This window comes from Alligator mississippiensis, chromosome 8 (assembly GCF_030867095.1).
Source record: "Alligator mississippiensis isolate rAllMis1 chromosome 8, rAllMis1, whole genome shotgun sequence".
Lineage (NCBI taxonomy): Eukaryota > Metazoa > Chordata > Crocodylia > Alligatoridae > Alligator > Alligator mississippiensis.
In genome coordinates this window covers 2,490,438-2,513,805 of record NC_081831.1, presented here as the reverse complement: position 1 = coordinate 2,513,805, position 23,368 = coordinate 2,490,438, and the positions used below count along the sequence as shown (strand labels likewise).

General features: G+C 51.8%; 1 protein-coding gene and 1 long non-coding RNA gene across 2 annotated transcripts in view; one reads left to right on the top strand and one right to left on the bottom strand.

The window, feature by feature from the left end:
- Positions 1 to 3,603, bottom strand: part of LOC109284835 (uncharacterized) — an 87,858-nt gene extending 84,255 nt beyond the window's left edge. The window contains exon 1 of the long non-coding RNA XR_002092436.2: positions 2,096 to 3,603. This is a non-coding gene — a long non-coding RNA (uncharacterized LOC109284835). The remainder of the gene's footprint in view (positions 1 to 2,095) is intronic.
- The window catches only part of RPL38 (ribosomal protein L38), a 548,453-nt gene that overhangs the window by 426 nt on the left and 524,659 nt on the right, over positions 1 to 23,368 (top strand). The gene's annotated exons all lie outside the window — the stretch shown is intronic.

Below are 23,368 nucleotides of genomic sequence, written 5' to 3'. Positions count from 1 at the left end.
GAGCTCTCCTCCCAGGACCAGCTGTTCACAGGACTTCAGGACCTGGGGCTCCCCTCCCAGGCCCAGCTATTCACATGACTCCAGGAGCTGGAGCTCTCCTCCCAGGACCAGCTGTTCACAGGACTCCAGGTGCTGGGGCTCCCCTCCCAGGCCCAGCTATTCACAGGACTCCAGGAGCTGGAGCTCTCCTCCCAGGACCAGCTGTTCACAGGACTTCAGGACCTGGGGCTCCCCTCCCAGGCCCAGCTATTCACATGACTCCAGGAGCTGGAGCTCTCCTCCCAGGACCAGCTGTTCACAGGACTTCAGGACCTGGGGCTCCCCTCCCAGGCCCAGCTATTCACATGACTCCAGGAGCTGGGGCTCCCCTCCCAGGCTGTCCAGCTATTCACAGGACTCCAGGAGCTGGGGCTCTCCTCCAGGACCAGTGGCCCAGCTATTCGCATGACTTCAGGAGCCAGTGCCCTAGCAAGGAAGTTTGGCACCCGGGGCAAAGCCCACAGCGGTAGCCCGCCCTTGCCCCATGCACAGATCCAAGGGGCACAACCCCCCCAAGGTTGCCTGGGAGTGCCACCCTCTCCCCGTCCCAGCACCCCCCAAAACGAGCAGCTCATGGCTCCACCCCGCACCTCACCCAGCTGGGCAGCGGCTGTTGGCACCCCTTCACTTTGGCTGTCACCCCACTTATCCCCCCCCACCCCCCAGTGCTACAGCATTGCCAGAAGCTGGGGCTTTCCAGCCAGGACCAGGTTGCCCAGCTGTTCACGTGGCTCCGGGAGCTGGGGCTCTCCTCTCAGGAGCAGCCAGGTCAGGGGCACGGGCAGTCATTCAGATCCACAGCTGGGATCGTTCACCCCCACGCAGGGGATTTTTAGACTTGAAACAGATTAATTTAATGTAATTAATCATTTAGATCAGAATTGTCATACAATCCTAGAAAACCAGGGCTGGGAGGGACCTCGGGAGTCACATCTAGTCTAATTCTCCAAGCAAGATCACCCCAACCACATCGTCCCAGCCAAGGCTTCGTCTACCCGGGTCTTGCACACCTCCAAGGATGGAGATGCCACCACCCCGCTGAGTAACCTGTTCCAGCGCTTCACCCCCCTCCACAAGAGCAAGTTTCTCCTAATATTTAACATTAATCATCAAATCAAAGAAATAATTAAATCAACAATTAAAATAAATTAATAATTAAAGAATGGAAGAAACGGTATTTCTTTAACTATTGCTTTCTTACTCTAATGTAATCATTACTTTTAATTATTGCTTTCATCATCTGGCCTCTCTGTGTTTGGGGAATTAAACTCTTGTCCCTGATATCGATGTCATTATTCACCCGCGTAGGAAGCAAAGTAGCAACCCCGCGGGGCACTACCGTTCTGCACATGGATGTGCACGGACCGGCGGTGCAAGGAAGGTCGCTGTGACTGCCCCCCCAGGTACCGCTCAGCGTCCATGCAAAGCCCGGGGCTTTGCTGATCTATGCATCTATTTTATCCTGACTCCATGGATTTCTCTTGCTTCCTTTTGATGCGGTTCCCAAATTCTGCCAAGGCGCAAGGCAACCCATGGGTCACGATAACCCACGATGCTGATGAACAAACGGGCTGCGTATCTGTTGACTGCAGTGGGCTCCTGCCCCGTAACGGGATCCTTGGCAATGCACAGCACTGATTTATGGGGCCAGGGCCACTCCTATCATCCTCAGGAGGACAAACCCCATTTACCCCGCTGAGACTTTTTGGGGGAGAAAGCTGCATTTAGATCTGGAGGCATTTCCTCGCCTGTCTGACTGTCTTCCGCACCCCCCATGCAAGGGCAGCGCATGGCCTTGAGGTCCCCAAGCCTCTCGGCATCTGGAAAGCAATGCTTTTGGTTGCCTGATTTGCACTCACAATCTCTCTGCTCGTGATAGCAACAGCAAGCAGGAGGTTTTTTATTTCTTCCCCCTTCTTCAACACCCACTTCTGCCCTCACCCATCCAAAAAATCAACTCTCTCTTCTGAAGCAGCACCTCTCTCCCCCAAACCTCTGCCCTCCACCATTGCCACCGACCTCAAAGACCTTCCACGCTCCACCAAGGCTGTATTACCTTTTCCAGGGCCCAGGATCTTGGGGAGGGTCGTCATCGACCAGGTGGAAGAGCTGGTACCCTGGCTCCATCCCTCACAAGTCTGGAGTGGGTAGAAACAAGCTGCCTTCGAGTCAAGCATTTCCATGTATATATATCCATGGCCACTGGAGCTTGCTAGAAGAGCTGTGATTCCTCCTCCTCCTCCTTTCAAATGGCTGATGTAGATACAGAACAGCAGCTAGGATTTTACATGTAGGTGGTTGAGCCAGACAATCGCACCAGGAGCAGCAACACATCCGTCGTGTTTGTGGATCGGACATTGAGTCGTTATATGTTCCCTGCTCTGTTCCAGGTGACCACCGTCGCACACCGGAGAGTTTTTAATTTCCCATTTGTGCATCCAGTATCCGCATCTCCCATGGTTAGTGCAGATGCAGTTTCGAGTTGCTCACGAGTGTTGCAGGAGATCAAAGCCAGGGACCTTCTGCGCTGGATCTATCACAAGATGTTTACTGAGGATTTCTTGCAAGCTCCACTCGGTTTGCCAACTTCCTCCGGACTGAAGTCACCGGTCGAAGGTTACGCGCATGAATCCAAAAGGCCTTGCATAACTTTAGGAGATGGTGACGTGGGGATGATGCAGTTGGGGCTGGTCCTGCTTGGAGCAGGGGGTTGGACTGGATGATCTCCTGAGGTTCCTTCCAGCCCTTGTTTTCTGATTACTGAGGTCCTAGTGGATGGGGAGACATTTGTTTTCCTTAATTTGCTGGACTTCCCATAGAGCTGCTGCTCGCCACAAGCGGGTGGATCCCTCGATTGGCAGGGACAAACACCACCCATCCTTGACCTGGCGATCGCCGCATCCATCGCCCCTTTTGTTGCAAGCAATGTTTGCCAAGAGAGGTTTTCTGAACAAATTCGGAACAGTTCCCTTCCACCCTCTGCCTGTTACTTCTTAGCTTCTGGTCTTTACAAACTCAGCATCGTATAAGGAGACACTTCCAAGGTGGGTCTCTCTCTTGCGGCCAGAAAGATTAAAGGGGTAGCATTTTGCAGAAAATGGGCATTCGGTGATTCAGATATTTTCATTCAAATGTATTCACATTTGCTCCATACAAGTCGCCTTGTCCTGACCTGCCGTGATGTCACCGATACGCCACGCTGACCTCGTGGGACATCGCTGATGTCAGGCAGGTTGACTTTCTCAGGTCCCAGCTCTAGCTCCGGTGGCTTAGGTCAAAGATTTTGCAGCAGCCAAGGGACTTTATACTGGGCGGCTGGTGCAAGTTGAATATGCAGGTGGGTGGAAGACGTCCGAGGAGCTGGGCTGCGGATCTCGGGCGGGGAGGAGCAAGGTGAGGAGTATTGCACCCCACGTTGGTCGCCACGTGCCTTGGGTGTCCCCTCTGTAATGAAAAGGGGAGAGAAGGGGTGGGAAGGCTGGTATAGCATCAGTGAGCTCAGCTGCCGCCTGCTGAGGTCCTAACACCCCCGCACAGACAACACAGCATCTACTCCCCACCTCCACCCGAGGCGGCCGGGCTCCCCCATGCAAAGAGGATTTTCTGTGCAGGTCTCGTCTCTGAGCGAACTGCCGAAACAAAAAGGCAAGAGCACTTCACGACCAGGCAGCAAGGGCTAGGGTGTGGGGGGGAGAAACCTGGCGGGTTTTCAGGACACAGAGCTGCTGTGGAAATGCTTCCTGTCTCTTAATTGCTTGGAGGCCAGATGAATTTCTTTAAGCAACCGCAACTGAAATGCGGCACTAGTTGCATTGCTGGGCTTGTGTTGGCTGCGTTTTTAAGGAGGCAAAAGGTCATTTTTTATGGTGCATTAAAAAAAAAAAAAAAAAAGGAAGAAAAAAAAATATAACCCTTAGTATTTGCAAAGTCGTTTTTTCCTACCCCGAGGACAAGTTATCATCTATTTGGCCGAGCAGAGAGCAAGGCTAGCGGCTAAAGAACATACATGCAGTCAGGATGCCAGCTCCCAGCTGTACCACACTCTTCCTATGGGACTTTGTCAACGGGCTTTTCCTTCCCAGGCCTCTGTTTCCATGCAATGGGAATAGCAATGCTCACCTTCTCCTTGGAGAAAGGCCCTGTAGGCCTTTCAGCACACCAGGTGTACAGATGGAGCAGCTGGAGATGCACCAAGGAAGGCATTTTAAAGCCCTGAAAAGCTTCCTGTGCATACTTAGCTTCGTCCGTGTGCACAGTCCAGTCAAGGCAGCTCAGGGTGGAGAGCGAAGCACGTGCCTCTGGCTCTGCAGAATCAGGGCCCTTGGAGCGGGAAGTGCCGCATCCGTATTTCACTGACGAACTAAGGTTGTCGTGCAAGGCAGAAAGCTAAGGGACATCTGCTGCTTGGCTCAAGCATGAGAAAGTTGGGTTTTCCCTCCTTCCTTGCTTTCCTGTCCTTGTAGGTCGGTGAAGCTACAGATTTTATTCTCGCCCCTTACAGGTGGTGCGAACTCACAGCCTGAATTGCTGGCTGTGAATAAGCTGCTTGTTCCTTCTTCCCTCGCGGTCCGAGCCTGGTTCAAGACTGGGCTACAGCAGAGACCTGAGCAGGGTTTCAATGGGCAAACACGAAACGCATGCACACGCGGCCCCTTTAGGCTCCGAAGAGCCAATTAGCAGGGAAAATAGCAACCCGAGTGACAGATGATAATTTGGTATTTACAACCCCCGTGGAGGGGGCTGCACAGGCTTGGGCCGTGGCTTGCCATGCCTCACCTGCCGGAGCGATTAACTCTGCTCCAGACTCAAACCTCTGGGGTAGTCGAAGCTATAAACATCTCCCAGAGTCTCATGGCAAAGCAAAGCAATCTTTATATTGCCGGCATCCTGACCGATTGACAGCATGAGCACCAAATTCCCCAGAGAGAGCATCCTCGCCCTCCTTACACGGTACAGCAGTAAAACCAAACCATCAGCTATTAATCAGTCCCCCTGTCTCACCCCAGAGGTAGCTGCTTTTCCATAGTGGGGAGGAAGTAGATAATACTAATATACTGCTTATACAGTGCTTGTCATCCCCCATTATCCCCATTTTACAGAAGGGAAACTGAGTCACAGAGATGAAAAATGACAAGCACGAGGTCACTCCATGGCCATGCAGAGTCTTCTGGGGCCCTGATCTGTGTTTTTTCCAGCTCTGTTGATGAAGTGATTACCGCTTCTGATCTGAGAAAGTACGTTTTTGAACCGTGACGGGAGCCTTTTGGACAAAAGGTGGTGGCGCTGGACAAGAGGATCCTTTTGTGCCATCTTAAACGAGCACATGCAAACGGGCACCCACTTTTCCTCTTCTCTCCTGGCCACCATTAAGAGGCAAATCCTTCAGTGCCACAAATTTCTAACCTTTCTAAATTTCTATTGTGCATAAGGTAGGCCGAGTTCACTCCCGCAACCCTCCCAAACCAGAAAAAGCCAAGGGAATAGAGGATAGTAGTGATTCACTGGGAGGTGACTATGGACACGTGATTTTCCAAATCTCTTTCTTCCCCTTTTTTGTTAACAAAGCTAAGGAGGCAGGTACAGGACTGAAGCAGAGTTGCGAGGTCTCGACTTGTACAAGCGCCTGGAACTGAACCGGGGAAAACCCAGCCCCGGTTTTGCAAGACTTTGATGCGACTCAAGGGGTTTTCTCAGCAGCAGAACTGGGCTGTGTACCTGGGCTCCGGCCAGTCGGGTCCGGTCCAGGTAACCCATCCCTGCAACACGCAGCCGGAGCTGAAGCCTGTACTTGCACTCCGGCAGCAGCTTTGCGTGACTGCAGCTCTGGCTGGAAACACAAAGACATTGTTTTAAAGCAATCGTTTCCTCCCCTTCCCCAACTTCCTTGTAACAGGACAGCATTCCTGTCTCACATTCCTTAACTACTGCTGAGATGGGGAGGGGAAAACGGAGACAGAGAGAGAGTGAGAGGAAGAAAGCAAAATGTTTTAATTAGCAAAAGAGCCCAGGATGGTGGTGGGTGGCAAGGAAAGGACAGACCAAAACTGCCAATAAAGCAAGATAAAGTGCATACGAATCAGGTAATAAGGGCAATTAAACAAAAGCCCATAGGCCTAGGAATGTCAACCAGATGTTTCCAAGACATGGAAAAGTCGGTGGTTTCCTGACAAGCCCATTACAGCAGTTTAAAAGCATCCTTTCTTCTACAGAAGCTGGAACCCACCGGTCCCCCTGCAAAACCAATCCAGCCCAAGGTCTCCTCCATGTCAGCCACGGGGCATCTCTGGTCTCTGGTGGATCAGAAGTCAATCTGTGAAGGCTCTTAATAATCAGGTAAAAGCATTCGTGGGAAAAACAACAAACAGATTTTGCTACAAGATTGAAAGAGAGAAGGATGCACAGGTGGATCCAGTCCCTGCCTCCCATCTAGCCACCGGGCTGGTGATTTTAGGGCAGTGGTGCCCAGCCTTGCTAGACTCAAGGCACCCGTTGGAAAACGCCAGCTCTGAGTTTTCACTCATTTTTGACTCCAGAAAAATACTACAGCGATTCTGCTGCTGCAAAGACCTCAAGAAGCCCACCATTGTAAGAATGTTTTTAACGCTTTTAAAACATCAGGAAATCCCGCTCGTGCAAACAGACACGCAGTATCCATTCACTTCATTAGGGTCCTTGCTATGACAGTGGATTGTGCGTGGAAGATGCTCAGATGGAAAGACAGAGCATGTGAAACACAGGCCGCTTCATCCTGGTTGCATGCGAGCCATATTCTCAGAGCCAGACCACCATCATAACCTCCAAAAGTCCTCTGACCTCCAGGTACCCTCCCCCCGACCTGTAAAGAAAATAAGAAACCTAAATATGGAAACAAAAAGCTTTTTGTAGCCTGTCCCAAGCATGCCAAGTTTCTGGAAGAAGCCAATGAAGAACTGTGATTTCAAGAACAGGCGAGCTGTGTTTCAGGTTAAAAAAAGTTAAAAAAATAAAATAAAATAAAAAAGACCTGAAGTTTTGCCCACAATTTGAACCAACCCCAAAGTTCAACAACTCTGGAGATCTTCAATGAGGAAAAGGCAGCTACATATCTTCACGTTTTTACTCCTTTCTCGTTTCCAGCCTGGACCACAGGCAACAGTGCTGAAATACTATGCGACGGTGCTGTCCTCGAATCCCGTAGCAATGGGATTGTTGGAACAGCACATCCAAGGCTCTTCTTCTGGTTTTCTGGTTGGTCCAGAAGCAATCAAGCTGTGGAAGCTCATTAGCAAGAATTAGTCTAAGGTGAACACTGCTAGCCTAATCCCCAGACATAATCGAGTAGCCATGAGGACTAGTGAAAAGCATCGGTGGAGATTCGTTTTTCCTTAGCTCCTCTCCGCAGTGGCTGCACTCGTGTACTCCACATGCTACACGCAGGGCACGTCTACACAAGACGCTTACTGCGCATTAGCTTAATAATGCTGCACGGTAGCGTGGTGGTCAAAAACCATGCTAAGAGCCTACTGCACAGTGTTATTAGGTTAATGCACTGTAAGTGTCACAAAATTACTATGCACTGGCACTACTTCAGTTAGTGCTTTATTAAAAAAGTACTAAACTAAATGCACAGCATCTAAGGTGCATTAACCAATGTGCAGACACACGCACAGAGACAGGGGGAGGTTTAACACCACAAGGAGCATGTAGCTAATCCAACGCCCTCAACGTCCAACGAGCTCTGAATAGCCTTTGCAAATCTCTGCCTGGCAGGCAGATCTCTTCTGAGCCGAAATATCACCAGGCCATCATGGTTCTTGGCTTCCCTGCCAATCTCGTAGGGATATCATCCGGCAAAGGCACGCGTCGGCACAGCAGCAAAAATGGGATACAGAGCCAGTCTGTTTGTATAGGCAAAGGGCCTGGCAGCAATAAACTTCCAACCTTAAGGCCTTCCTTCCTAAGCAGGCAGGTCGAACCGGTAAAATCTCAGCTTGCTCACTGCAGGTGGTCGTGGCCATGCTGGATATAAAGAGAGAGGTCAAGTGAGGGCTGGTGGCCACATGCATATTCATCATGGCCATACAGAAGTGGGGTCCCGTGCCATCTGCTCCTCACAGCTGCAGAGACAACGCATTTAATTCCCCTGGATGCTTTAGAGGCCGCAGCTCTTGCAGTCCCATCACGGGGAGCCACCCAAACCTGGAGGGTTGTACATAGGGACTGCTTATCCTGCGAGGTGCTGGGAGCATCAACACCAGTCCAGAGACCTGAGACCCAACCCTGCCTCTGCAACTCCTGGCCCTGCAGGGACATTATCGTTGTCCTTTTGGATTTCCATCCCGCCACTTGGAGATCTGGTCCATGCTATCTTTAACCGAAAGTTAAAGTCGCTGCCCGGAACAGCTTCCCATCTACGGAGATGAGCTGTATTACCAAGGCAGGAAGGACAGGAGGAAGGATGTGTTGTCCTCCTCATCTGCAGAGCTGATTTAAGTGACTTTCCCCAAGGTCACCCAGAGCCAGGAGAGGAACTTTCTCCCAGTTTCAGTCCAGTACACAAGATCATCCTTCCTCTTATACACTGGGACCCTCGCTAGACAGTATGAGCTTAAATCAGAGTCCATCTAAATAAGACCGAACAGCGGGCCCTCATCTCAAATGCCAATGACTGGATGCAAAAGCACGTCCGCGCTACGTGCACGGTGTACGGGCAGAGCAAAAAACAGGAACCACGACAATAAAACCTGCCTGGTGTCAGGACAGCCCGGAAAAGCTATGCACACGTGGATCGAGCCCCTTGCAAAACCCCATGGGCTGCATATGCTATATTGTCCACAGATACTTAGCAAGACCTTTACAGCAAAAATGCTTTTACAGAACTATACCGTGCGCTCCGGTTCGGAGGTATGTGAATAATTTTGGCTTAAAAAGGCAAGTCACCTCAAGCCTATTATGAACAGGGAGAGAAAAACCACACACGGGGTGATTTTCAAGGAGTCCAGTGATTTAGTGTCTCTTTCTTTCTCTCCCAACACTTTCTGCCTCTTGCACAAGGATCTATTGAGAAGCTGCAGAACAAACGTTCCCTTATGCAGCTCCAAAAAAAGTCTCCGTCGGTTTGTCTGAGACAGCTGCCTCTAAGCACGCTATGGTTACTCATTAACCGGGTCTCCCAGGGCAGGGGAAAAAGAGTCAACTTAATAGACCCTAAACAAGGAGCAAAAATAAATCAGGTGTCCTGGGAAATGAAGGGCAGAAAGCAGGTGGCCTGTGGGACACCTTTACTGTCAAATACGGAGGGGCATCGCGTCTTCCCCTCCGGTGCCGGGCAGATAATAACGCCGAAGGAGTGCGAACGCTGAGAGTCGATGTATAGGGACAAAAGAATAAGATTATTAAAGGGGGAGGGAAGAAAGACGCCGGACAGAGAGGCACTTGTGCTCCGCGGTGCTTTCTATGCTTCGGGTGTCCTGGGAGAGGATTACTTCACGGCAAAGCTGCCTGACTGCATCATCCCCTCTCCTCCAATTTTCTGGACTTGAACAACAGGCTGGGGGTGGGGATCTGTTTCTAGGGGCGCATCGAATTCCCGAGACTCCTCAGCTGCTGGTCCCAGAAAGTCAGCAGTCTATTCCTCCTCTCCAATTATTGTGCCATCCCCACAAACATCCATGCTTGTCTGGAAGATGTTGGAAAAGTGGGCACGACGTGGAAGCACGCCCCAAGGGAAGACGTTTGCAATGGGCTGGCTGCTTTTTGTCTGGCCCATCACCCTGCGGAGAACGGATGTAAGGGGCTTGCAGCTGAATCTGAAGCTTTGCAAATGCATAATGCTCAGCTACCCCTATACCAGCTCCTTCAAGCTGGGAGTTTGGAGACGAGAAGACTGGGAACAGTCTTCAAATACCTGCAGGGTGATTATGGAGAGGATGGAGATGGGCTTTTCTCGGTGCTAGGACAGGGCTAGGAGCCGTGGACTCAAGCTGCAGCACAGGACATTTAGTTTGGAGATCAGAAGAAACTCTCTCACTAGGAGGGTGGCCAAGCATTGGGACAGGCACGTAAAGAAGTGGTGCAATCTCCACCCCGGGCAGTTTTCAAGAACAGGGTGGGATCTTAAGAATCAGTCCAGTCCAGCCCCTGCTCAAGCAGGATCGTCCTGGTTTAAACCACCCCAGACAAAGGCTTGGCTGGGCAGCCTGCAGCGTTGGAGATCCACCGCCCTGCATTTCTCTGTACACACTGCTTTTGCAAAGGCATCAGCTTGATTTGAGCCAAAAGCGATGGCGCTGCACAGATCAAGCAGCCTTCCCTGCCCATCACAAAGCCTTGGCTTTCCCCAAAAATTAACCCTTCCTTCTAGGCTGGTTTATTATCACCGGGCAAAGCATGCAGTCCCCAGGGCAATTAGAGCCAATGGATTATCTTGCCAGGCTGGGCTTTCTCATGAAAGGTGTTCACAGGACCTCTGTGAGGACTGGAGAGCAGGACGCCAGCGGTGCCAAGCAAAGGGTCAGCAGCAGGGGAGAAGCCAGACACCACGGCGGCATGGAGACTGGCAGCCCTGGGTGACTATAGGTACCCTCTTTAGGTGTCTGCTCACCGGAGGTGCTCGGGCACATGCTGCAGGAGTTAGGGTGATGTTGTCTTTCTTTTGCTGCCGTTATCACCATAGTCTCCGAGCGACATAATGCATGTCCTCTCACAACACCCGTTAGCCCCCTGCACAGAGGGGAAACTGAGGCATGGAGAAGTGGCTTGTCCAAGGTCATCCTGGGTGAAGCAGGGATGCCTTTGGCTACCACCCTAGCCCAGGGGCTGTCCTAATTCTTCCTTGGGGTTTCCAAACAGACAGGGTATTGCCCCTCCATCATGCAGCAGCACCCTGGAGGCGTCTGTTGTCAGAGGAGGCTGTGGCCAGTGCTGCAGAGGCACTTGGGAAAACATCTGCTGCCTTCTGAAGAGGGAGATAAATGCCCAATGGGATCACTATGATCGTGAACAAAAGCACATGGATCCTGCAAAACCCCTTAGGATTTCAAAGCCAACTTCTTCCTGTCCGACGTGCACCAAAAGTGTTCATTTCCTTCTAGGCAGCCACCAAACCTCCCATAGACAGCAGTGCCTGCAGTGCACAGGAGGCTGGCAGCCAAAGGCAAGCATGGGCAGCACGGGCGGTGAGAAAGAGCAAGACGGAGCTGCAAGCAGCCCGTTCCCCCTCTGGGTCAGCTGGAGCTGCAGAGAGGCAGGTACCTTGCAATGGGATTTGTGTGAAGTGCGAAACATCTGGAGCTGCGCCTTACAAGGCAGCCTTTGTGCAGCTGGGAAATTGTCTGCCATAAAACAGCACTTGTTCCAGAGAGCTTCACATACAGGGAGAGAGAGAGAAGTGACTCCCTCCCTTCTTGCCCCTTAGCAGATTTCAGACCTTTGCTGAATTCTCACTGATATTTTCAGTGGCTCTGGGGGTGGGGGAGGCAGATGACTCCAAGGGACGCAATGCAGACAGAGGAGGGAGGAACAGCAAGACACCTTGTTCTTCTGGTGAACATCTGCAGCACCGCTCAGTTCCTTCTCTCTCCTACCCTTACAAAACAATGGCACAGCTGCTCTACCAGGACTTTTCTTGCAAGAAGGTCAGAGTCCATACGCCATCCTGCAGTCACAAGCCAGCGTGCAGAGCCAGCCTTCCAGAAACCATCTTAGGACAGGATAGCGCGTACAACCCCGTGTTCACAAACCTCTCCTTCGAAATGGAAGGGAATTCTGTGCACCCAATACCCAGCACACACCCTCATGTGCACGTAATACCCAGCACACACCCTCATGTGCACCCAATACTCACCATACACCCTCATGTGCACCCAATACCCACCATAAACCCTCATGTGCACCTAATACCCAGCATACACCCTCATGTGCACGTAATACCCAGCACACACCCTCATGTACACCCAATACCCAGCATACACCCTCATGTGCACCCAATACCCAGCATACACCCTCATGTGCACGTAATACCCAGCACACATCCTCATGTGCACCTAATACCCAGCACACACCCTCATGTGCACCCAATACCCACCATACACCCTCATGTGCACCCAATACCCAGCACACACCCTCATGTGCACATAATACCCACCATACACCCTCATGTGCACCTAATACCCACCATACACGCTCATGTGCACCCAATACCCACTATACACCCTCATGTGCACCTAATACCCACCATACACCCTCATGTGCACATAATACCCAGCACACACCCTCATGTGCACCTAATCCCCACCATACACCCTCATGTGCACCTAATCCCCACCATACACCCTCATGTGCACCTAATCCCCACCATACACACTCATGTGCACCTAATACCCGGCACACACCCTCATGTGCACCTAATACCCGGCACACACCCTCATGTGCACCTAATACCCACCATACACACTCATGTGCACCTAATACCCGGCACACACCCTCATGTGCACCTAATACCCACCATACACACTCATGTGCACCTAATACCCACCATACACACTCATGTGCACCTAATACCCGGCACACACCCTCATGTGCACCTAATACACACCATACACACTCATGTGCACCTAATCCCCACCATACACCCTCATGTGCACCTAATACCCACCATACACACTCATGTGCACCTAATACCCAGCACACACCCTCATGTGCACCTAATACCCACCATACACCCTCATGTGCACCTAATACCCACCATACACACTCATGTGCACCTAATACCCGGCACACACCCTCATGTGCACCTAATACACACCATACACACTCATGTGCACCTAATACCTGGCATACACCCTCATGTGCACCCAATATCCAGCATACACCCTCATGTGCACCTAAGACCAGGCATACGCCCTAACACCCTCACATGTCTTAGGTTTGAGTATAACTTTACACCCGAGACTAATCCCAAAGAGTTCAATATAACTGCTGTGAGTTATATTGAAATACTACATTCAAATTAAGCCTGTGCTTTAAGTGTTGAGAAGCCCAGCTGGTGGAAACCCATCTCCGCTCCCCTGCTTGCGCTGCAGTCCCGGGAGGCGTTATCGCTGGCCGAGGAATGCAGGGCTCTGGAGGTGGAAAGCACTTTGGGCTGAAAGGTAAACACTGCGATTAAAATAACGATGCCAACTGAAAGAGGGCCTGGAAAGCCAGTGGTAGGACCCGTCTCAGAGAAATAAACAGCATTTATTATAAAACGCAGACCGGGTGCCATCACAGCCAAGTTGTCTTTTCCAAATGCTCAGAGTGCATCTACACGTGCGCCCTAATGCGCATTAGCCTATTTTAATAAGCATTAAAGTGTCACAAAAACCGTGGGCATTTGTACGCATACTTTTTTTTCCAGTGACGTGCCAGAGATCTGCCGCTCGATGAATCAAGTTTGCTCCTCACGCAAGCAGAGGCAAACTGCACTGCGCCACATATAGCTGTACAAGTGGTGAAATGCACGTCAGCGCGCAGAAAATGGCGCTGCAATTTTAAACCAAAGCATCTCTGAGGTGTTTTAATTCAAAAACACACTGCCACCATTTTCTCAGTGCTGATGTGCATTTTGCTGCTTATACAACTGCATGCGTCGCAGTTTTCAAAGTGCCTGGTGCGGTGATGTGTGCATGTCTAAAAAAGACCTGTGCTCTTCCGCTAATGCACATTAAAATCGGTTAATGTGCATTTTGCTAATACCTCCCAATGGAGGTACTAGATTTAATGCACATTACCTAAAGTGCATTAACTGAATGTGTAGATGTGTCCCCGGGTGCTTCCAAGATGGACCCTGTTCAAACCACTATGGCAGAATAAGGCAATTCTGTTTGTGCAAGACGCCCCGGATCCCCATTGCCCACTGGTCCCTTCAGAGTTGAAATAGCCTGCGGACACGACGATCCTGGCTGCACACAACAGAATTAAATCCGAGGCAGGGAGAACTGGGGCTGCCGTTCCTAGAAAAGGCCTGGGAAGAAGGTGGAAAGTCAGGTTTCAGAAGGAGCGATGACAACGACGGTCTGCTGGAGGCATTCAACCTCACGCGGGCCTTGATCTGGCACAAGCTTCCCAAAGGAGAGATGTCTGAGTCCATTGCAAGACGGGGCCATGGCGCATGTGTTTTTCTTGTAAGCGCAGCAAAAATGTTCGGCTGCGGAGCCCGCGCTGCTGTAACCAGAGCTTTCAATCTAACTCTGCTGCCCCTTAATTTGCACAGACAGGTTAGGAAATACCATGCTTTCCAGTAAAGGAAAGGGCACAAGCAGTGCAAACAGGGCCAGCTGCTTCCTCTGATGATACTTAACATTGCACCGCCGGCCGGTCTGCTCTCCAGACCTAGGAGACTTTCTGACCTCGAGCGGAGTTTTGTGGAGGCTCGTCGAGAGGAAGGACGGGGTGCTTTCCAACCTGCAGTTTCCTCCCTTGGTACTTAGGTTCCTCTTGGGATGGAAACTGGAGGGAGATGAAGATGGGGTTGTCTTCTGGTTGGGTCACTAGGAAACAAGGGCAAGGACACAGGAGGCGTGGGTCACAGGGAAATAGGTAGGAAGGGAGAAGACGTCTCAAATGGGAGCTCCCAAACACTTCTGACGATGGCTGCCTAGGAGGGAGACGAACTGGAGAAGATCCCAACTGGGACCCCTGTAGCACAGGCAGCAATGAAACCAAGTCTTTCCAATCCCTTCACTGCAAACCAGCCCTCACATCTGCACCCCTTGGGAGCTCTTCCTAATGGAAAAAAGAAATGCCGTAGGTCAGGAACCAGCCAGTCCCTTGCACCAGCACGGGCCAGGGGTTTTCTCTCCCTCGCACGGAGCTCACCCTGCACGCTGGGACCACACGCAGCTTTTTGGCTTCATCTGCATCCTTCTACGGTTCAAAAATAAGACGACAAGAGCAGCCCGTTCCCCAACCACCAAGCACTCGTGCGAACAGCCTCAGAGGTTCGCCGTGCCGCCGGCTGCATGCAGGTCCCAATGCAGACCCACGAAGGAAGGACCTTCCCCGCGTTTTAGCCGGTGCTTTGCTGCCTGGCGTGATGGGAGCGTGATACACCTGTCTCCGTCGGGAGGCAGCAGGCAGAGGCCTGCCCTCCCAAACAATGGCCCCCATTGTACCGACAGCTCTCGCCGCAGCTCCTATCGACGAGGAAGCCCAGTCTATCAGCGCCTGTCCGTGCCTTGCATGTACTCGACATCACATCTTGCATGCATGCACAATGTGTGCAGCAGCACCCCCAGCCTTCTCCTCCCCGGCGCTCTTGTGACACGCAACGTGTCCGTCGGAGCAGGAAACGCCGAGGGAAGCGGTGGTTGGTTTTGCAGCCAACCAAGGGAGAGGGAGAGACATGCAGAAAAGGGACCTTGTGAAAACACCACTTGAGCGCTTTGCTTGGAAATACAAAAAAAAAAAAATCATTACAGATGGCTTGTCGGCTGTTTGCTCTAGCTCCCTCCCTCAGCAAGGCAAACAACTGGCAGCGTGAAATCCGTGCGCCCAACAAAGCAAAGGTTACCGGAGCAAATCCCTAGGGTGTTTCCAGCGCTCGTCACATGTTTCCTATTATGTTTTATGACATGCTATGCAAGGCAGGCAATGCTGCGCTCGCGGCGGCAGGGAGGCGGAGGCTCTCGAGCAGCACCGCAGCCGGCTCTGCGGAGGCCGCTCAGCGACGGGGAGAGTCCTGCTTCGGTCCCTGCTTTTTTCTGCAGGGGTGGCTTGCCAGGGGCCTGGAGAGGGCTACCTGCGCTGCTAGGTGCATGCCTGCCTTTAAGGCCAGGAGTGAGACCCAGCAACACGACTGCAACGGTTATCGAGTGGTAGCCCTTTGCAACCCTGGTTTTCTTTTCCAGCTGCTCAAAATGCATTATTGGTGACGGGAACAAAATGCATCTCTGGGTCTTAACGGCTCACCTCCAACCCCACTCGACACACAGCTCACCTCTCCCCACACCCTTCTGCATTGCACCCGTCCACCCCCACATGGGAGGGGAATGGCTCTGTCTCTCCTAGGCAGAGTGTGTAGGATGGGATGCATTTTCAACGCAGCTCGCAGCGTGCCAGCCCAGGAGCCGGAGCATGCAGGCAGGCAAGCTACCGAACAGAGCGAACCAGTCTTCCTGAAAAGGAAGCACGAGGAGCTGTCGGCGTGGGTTGCTTTCCAAGAGATTCCAAACCACAAAGTCATGCTCGGGGTTTACACCCAGCCAAGAGGGATTTCAATGTTCCACCTTATCAGCTTGTCATCTTGTCTGCAGACACGGTGTGCCTAACACCGTACAGTAAAAGGCAGCGATGTTCAGCAGTGTTTCACCTCTCCTTGGAAGGGCTTCTTAGGGCTTCTTCCAGAGATGCATTCACGAGCATACAGCTGATGAGAGCTTCCTCCAGACCCCAGCCTTCAAGAGGGTGCAGCGTGTCGGTATTTCTCTGCCCACAATCCACGATCGTCCAGCTGAAACCAAAAATCTTCAGCCTGCTGGCTTAAAGATAATTAGATACCAACCCCCCATTGACATTTTTGGCCTTATGGTATTGACTGCAATGCAAGAAATAAAAACTGAGTTAAAAACACACCTTGTCTCCTTCAAATTAGGTGCCTAAAATGACGGCTGAGCTCCTAATTCACTAGGGTGCTCCTGAAGGCTCTGCTTTGGGAGCATACGACTCAGGCAGAAGAAGCCAAAGTGTCCGTACCTGCTAAACCCCATCCTCTTTCCCTCCCAGATGTGGCACCTTTGGCGCGTGGTTTATAACCCTAAGCTCTCATGGACGTGCGGATGCAAATTAACAAACACTCACCTCTCTGCTCTCTTTTAAAACAGAAGCAAAGCCTGGTCCTGCTTCCACTGCGAAATGTCCCTTAGCTTCAGCTCCTGAAGGCTCATGCTCAGCTGCTCGCATCCTTAAATGCAGGTAAGCTCTGCAGTGTATGGGAGTGAGATGTGCAGGCTCCCCAGACCCCCACCTCGGTCTTCCCAGCCCTGCATGGCCATGACTCGCTGTGATCCCAGGTGACAGCCCACATCTAGCGCAGGCTTTGCAGAGGGATCTAGCTGAACCTTTGCAGAGCCCTAACACCGTGACTTCACCTGGGGAAAGCAGCAAACCAGGTGCGGAGGCTGACGGGCTGCAGTCTTCTTTTCCTGGCACAACTGAACTTAAATGGGAAACAAATAATAATTAAAAAGTGGCTTTTCTTTGCTTTCTACCCACCAGTGCTGCCTTTTCAGAACAATTATAGAGGCCGCCTGGGCATCCTTGCTCTTAACATGTTTCCTGACCTGGGGGGTGCTGGGGTCCCCAGTGTCTGCATACATTTCTCTGGTTTCTCAAGGGTTTTTTTAGCAGCAGAGCCACAAGCCAGGGTGATGAAGACGGTCCAAACACATGCACAGAGGGTGTTTAAAAAAACCCCCTCTTCTGCAAGGCGGTGAGGGCTGCTAAATTCTGCTATTCACCCCCATCAGAAAAGCCCGCAGAAAGATTTGTGCACGACACAAGGAGAAGGACCGGTCATCTGCCACTGGCGTGCAGCCACCTCGGGTGGCACAGAGCAGCTCTTTTACAGATCCAGCTGTAAAAGCCCCAAGCATCCAAAGCACTTTGCTTGGCTGACTTTGGGCTGCAACCTGCCTGTAGCTGGGGCATTGCAGGGTTTCCTGGAAGCTCCCGGCGGGGCAGTCTCACCTCTGGGCCAGCCTTTCCCAACCCACTCCCATGCCTCGCTGCAGCTTCTGCCTCTCGGTGCCCCACGGGGAGAGTAGAAAGACTAAGTGAGTTGCCCAAGGTGACAACATGCAAGTGGCCAAGCTGAGAGCTGCTCCTAGCCTCAAGTCCTGCAACGTAAAACATTATTATAGCCCATCTTTATGATGCACCGTTTATTTTTTGATGACTTAACCCTACTGGGGCTCAGGGAAAAGAAAGCCGACCTTTCCCCAGGCCTTTCTCCTCGCTCAGGTTTCCACAAGGGGTTTCTGGAAGTGAGAGCTTCGAACAACCTGCATGGGCTGCCCAACGCCGGTCTCAGACTAGAGATTTCTAGTTACCACTGGGGCTTGTACCATTACACACAAATACACCTTTTGGCTCCATTCCTCTCTCACAAGCAGCCCGTTGAAGAATTAACCAAAATCCCAACAACGAATATCTCAAGTGCCTAAAGATGCTTCCCTTGCCGCTCTTCCAACGGAGTTGGCACTTTGTACCGTACAGCCTTCACATCCAAAATAAGAGATCCCGACGCCATGGTTAGGGAGCTGCGCGAAGCACAAAACTTTCATTGTGCATCCAACTTCCCAATTTCAAAGTCTGCCATTTGGACCAATTGTCGTAAAAATGCCAAGAAAATTCAGAAAACTAGATCGTTGCGGTCTAATATAATGCAAACATTTTGCTCTGGTGTTGACTGGATATATAGTAAGGCTCACAGAAATCAAGAAGATTTTGCAAACCATTTTACATTTCGGAGGAACTGCCCTTTCCAATGGAAACAGCTCTGTTTAAGTTTCTCCAACCAGCTCTGCTTCGGATCAGTAGATCTCTTTTGCAAATATTCAAAGAGGGAAAGTAGCTAAAAGCCAAATCCTTTCGGAAGATACGGCCAAGTAACGCATGCGGCGGTTTGGAGAGCAATGGAGCTGCTGTGGGCACATTGAACCACTTGTACTTCCAACTGGACGATTTCACCGCGTTAATCCTCAACTACAGACAAGGCCCCGGCGGGTCGGCTCAGTTCTTCACAGTCCTGCAGAAGCCAAGAACGAGTCCTACCCCGCTCGCCGTCCGAGCGTGGGTCAGAAGAGGCAGACGGGAGGAAGGAGAAGGCAGCCTACATTTTCAGCCAGCCATTCCCCTTTGCACGTACGGAGCATCTAACCATGCACGTGCTTCTATTGCAACTGTAAGGATTCAAAACTCATCTGGACCAGCAATTAAAAAGATCCCTTAACACCAGCCATCAGGATAAGGACCCCTGATCCACAAGCCCCCCTCCTTTCCATCACTGCCCTGCCGCAGAAGCGGACACGTCTCTGCAGCGCAGTACCGGGGAGAGTTGGGGATGCCTTCCAGGTTGAAAAGCAGGACCCGGATGCCGCTTGCATACCGCCGCTTGCATACCCCCCCAAAAAACCCGCTGGGGAACCTGGGCTCAAGCAGATGAACTGTACAGTCTCCCTCGAGTTAGAAGTGTGCGTGCGCATGTGAGCCTGGATTTTAATCGCCACCCAAAGTTGCCAAGTACAACAAAGCACACATGAAGAGAACAGCAGTTCTCCCTTTCCCCCGGGGGGATGGGGTTAGGAGAAGGGAAAGGAGGTTAAAAACCAGTGTTTCTTTAGAAGCAATGACTCGGGTGCTGCCGTCTTTCCTGGGAGCACATCCTGCGCGCACCAGTCATTTCTGGGCTGCATCGCACTTTATGGCACGGGCTACAATAATGGGACGATTGTTTGATTGCGTGCAAAGCCTTCGCTCGGGGTTTTCTGGTCCCCGCCTACTCCCTAGAAACCACAACCGTGTACGGTTGCACCTTCCTCCACCCCACAACCCCCCCACGTCCCCAGGTAAACACAGCACGTCCGCACGCAAGCCCTGTGCAAGGAGGGCCCGCCCTGGTTCTCACACCCCGGAGGCCCCGGGCAATGGGATTGCCCCAGCGTTCCTGCTCCCTGACTCAGCAGTCGGCGACGTGAGCTGTGTCACGCTGCCCAGGAGAAAGGGCTCTACCTGTCTGCACTCGCATGGCTCCAGCTGCTTTCCCCTCCTCCTGCACCCACGCTGCTCAAGACACAGGCCGCGGGGATGGAGGACAGGCCCCGAGCGAGCGGCATCGCAGGGAGGTGTCACCGGGCCGTCGGTCCCTTGCTATAGCTCCGATGCAAGCATGCAACTTTTAGCTTAACCTGCAATCCCCGCTGCCATGCAGGGTATATTCGGTGGGCTGCACTGGGGGAAACTCTTCCCCTGCGATGGGATGCAAAATTCCTACATCTGGGGCAGATATAGTCTAATGGGATGGGGCTGGCTAGGTGCAATATCCAGAGCCAGATCTGGAGGCATTTTGGGTGAGGGTGGGGAACTGGAAGGTGGAGAAATACAAGCCACAGAGCCAAGCTGCCCTCATTTAGGAGCACAATTGGCACTCCACTTCAAGCACGTGCGCGCTCCATGCACACGAACCAGATCAGACTCTCAGGGACAGTGAAGAGTTGGCTGAGGCCAGGGCTGTCACACCTGCCCTCTCGTCCCACGGGCCGGCCCACCGTGGCGCATCTTTGTGAGTGCAAAACAGCTGCTTTGCACGACACAGCCCCAGCCTGACATAATCCCCTCTCCAGCGACCTCATCCAGAGATAAACACGCTGACAATGCAAGCACCGTTATCTCCGCGCGGCGCGGCACGGTGTCATCAAGGCATTGCTGTTGTGTTGGGGCAGCCGCGGCCTTAGGGGAACAGCTTTGCACTGTGCTCTCCCCAGCGACGGACACGTGCAGCTCCGTGAAGCATCAGCCCCCATCCTCCAGAGAAACACCTCCTAAAATAAGCCCAGGAAAGCAAAAAGCAGTAAAGGTCAAAGCCCAGGACTCAATAGCAGCTTTGCTGCTCTGCCTTCTCAAAGCATTACGGCAGATCTGCAAACACGGCATGCACGCATGGGTTTTGTGCAAGAGAGATGAATGAGTCACTTCACCCGCTGCTGTAGCGTGATCGCCACCGGGGTTGGGGGAGAGCTTTTTAAGCCAGGTACACTGAGAAGTGAATGATATAAAACCCAGCTGAAGCTGCAGCAGGGAATTTAAGAAGGAAAAATGGTCTGGGAGATAAGCCACCTTCAGAGAACAGGGCCATTAGAGGGCAAATTTTGATCTCTGTCCCCCTAAGCAACCCCAATTAGCAACTTGTCTTCGGGGGAGTGACAAAGGGTCCGTCTCAATCCCTCTGGATGTCTGCGCTTGGGATAAGTGGATGATCACTACCCCGAGTGCGGACACTATTTGGATGGAGCAGAGGGTGTCCCACATGCAAGGAAAGATGGACAGCTGCAATGCTTCTCAATGCACTTTCCCATCCTAGAAGCCACTACAAGAGACTGGGGATATTTTAAGAAAAAATGGTTCCTTTTTCTAAAAATAATTATTTGCATTCAAGCAGCTTTAATGTCCATGAGGTTACCCACAATCTGTACACATCAAGCGTGATTGCCTATATAACCAAGGGCTGAGTAATGAGAAGTGAAAACCAGTGGAGACATCTGTAAATCAGCTTGGGCAAATAAAGCTAAAAAAAAAATCCACACTGGATCCATGGGCAGATACTTCGTTGTACGAATGAAAAGCTTTGGAGCCTGTTCCTGTCTAGTGACTGGGAGTTATTGGAGAACTGGGTAAGAGCCAGTCCCTTCTTAGGGTCTGTGTTCAGCATCCCAGCACGGAAACACCACCATTGTTGTGTTGCAAGTGCCAAAGATGCCGCCTCCTCGATATCTCTGCATAGCCAGGGGACCCTCCGTGATAACGGGTGGTACCGTACTGGTTGTTTAATGGTGACTACTGGAAAGGAAAGGAGAACTGGAGGGGGGGCATCTCTGATGGTCATAGAAATCACAGAAAATTTGGATTAGAAGGGACTTAGGAGCTCACATCTAGCCCAACCCTCTGCTCAAAGCAGGACCAGCCCCAAGTACATCATCCCAGCCAGGGCTTTGTCTAGTTGGGTCTGAAACACCTCCAAGGATGGAGAGTGCACCACCTCTCTGGGTCGCCTGTTCCAGTGCTTCACCACCCTCCTAGGGAAAGGGTTTTCCTAATATCCAACCTAAACCTTCCTTGCTGCAGCTTGAGCCCATTGCTCCTTCTGTCATCTGCCCCCACTGAGAACAGTTCAGCTCTTTGCAGCCCCCTTGCAGGGAGGTGAAGGCTGCTATTCAATCCCCTCTCGCTCTTCCCTTCTGCAGACTAAATCAGCCCGGTTCCCTCCTCCTCTCCTCACCAATCCTGTCCTCAAGCCCCCAAACCATTTTCAGTGCCCTCCACTGGACTCTCTCTAAGGTGATGCAGCAGCCTCAGCCTAAAAGTCCTTCAAGGACTTAATAAAATAAGCCCTCCCAGTGCCTCTGGGAGACAGGGATTGCAATAACTACCTGCTTTCCAGCTGGAGAAACTAAGATGAAAGGGTAGGAAGGCCCAGCATTGCCCAAATCCTCTCTGGATTGCTTAGGTTCAGTCCAGCCTGGACAAGGCTGACAAACGGAGCCGGCGCGGAGCCCCGCAGAAGAGCGCAGGAAACACCAGAAGCGTGCGACTTACTCATTTAACGCTGCCCAGGGCTTGATTAAAAAGCCTCTTCCATCCAGACAACACAGGCGCATTTCTTTTTAAAAGGACCGGGCGGTTTGTTCCAGTTTCCCGAGGCCTTGCCCGTCATGGTCACTGTGTCTGGTAATGAAGTGAAGCATCCAGCACAGACCGTGCTCTTTAGTCTCTGTTTGCAGAGACCCAGCGTGTGCCAGGTGCTTTCCAGACACGCAGGCAGGCCCCGTCCCTGCACCCAGGAGCTCAGGCAGCAACACACAAAGAGATCAAGGAGACAAAAAAATCCACTCTATTGCAGTGCCCCGTGTCTTTGGAGTCACCTCAACCTCCTCCTGGGGAAAGATGTAAGGTGCTCCTATGCCCCATCCTTACTGCAATTTCTGACCCTGAACGTGCATAATGCATGCTTCCTTACAGAACCACTTCTATAGGAGGGAAGAGTTGTTATCCCCATTGTACAGATGGGGAAAAGAGAGGCCATGCAGACGTGTACACTGCTATACAGAGATGTGATTGCGGCTGGTTGCCTAAACTAGGTTTTAAATAGCTAGATCAGGTACCAAACTCACTCAGGATCCAGGACTTTGCGGCTGCAGCCATCCAGCCATCGACACCCAAGATTGCCTTAAATTGCCTTTGGACTGCGGTGCTAAAAAAGGTCACACAGGGACTCGTGTGTCATGGATGCAACCTGCAGCACTTCCATGGGTCAGGCTGGTCTCCCAAGCAGTGTTCAACCCTTCCTATTACACCTCTGTCCAATGTAGTTTCTTCCTACGATAGCAGCCGGATCCCAGGATGACGAGCTGAATCAGTCTCCTCCTTCTCGTATGGTCTGACCATATGTTTGTATTGTATTTGCTTAGGACTTCGCCTTTTACCTGACAGCTATTGTTTCCAGGCATCATTTCATGCCTGGACCGCAGCCAGACTTCCAATCACGGCAAGAAACAGATATCTGATTGCGTTCCCCTCCGGGGCACGGGCAGACAAG